The following is a 513-nucleotide window of genomic DNA, read 5'->3' on the forward strand; positions in this document are numbered from 1 at the left end:
GTGTATTTACAGCATTTGCTGCAGCCTGCATCTCTGAGTATTTGAATGGTGTGTTGCTGCAGCGGCAGCAGCAGCAACTTGTGCTGCTGCTGCTGCTGCTGCTGCTGCTGTTTTCTCTGCAGCTGCTGCTGCTCATACTGCTGCAGCAGCTGCTGCTTGAGCTGCTGCAGCTGCTGCTGCTTCTTCTCTGTCCATCCAGGGCATGCAGCAGCAAACCCCACCATAAAACACCCCCAAAGACAACGACCGCAGCGCGAATGAAAAATATAATCGTTGCTGCAGTCTGCTGCTGCTTTTTTTATTATACATTTGTCTCCTCCCGGGTGTCTGCCGATTATATTATTTACTTTATATATCTTTTTGTTTGCATGCAGCAGCAAAAAACCCAGCAGCAGCTGTCTGTACACCTGACAAGGAGTAAAACTAGGTAACTTACTCCCCCTGCTGCTGCTCGTACCAGTCACTGGCAGAGGGAACTCACCTACACTGCTGCTGCTGCTGCTGCTGCTGCTG

Source organism: Eimeria mitis, genomic scaffold (genome assembly GCF_000499745.2).
Source record: "Eimeria mitis Houghton genomic scaffold, Emh_scaff2403, whole genome shotgun sequence".
Taxonomy (NCBI): domain Eukaryota; phylum Apicomplexa; class Conoidasida; order Eucoccidiorida; family Eimeriidae; genus Eimeria; species Eimeria mitis.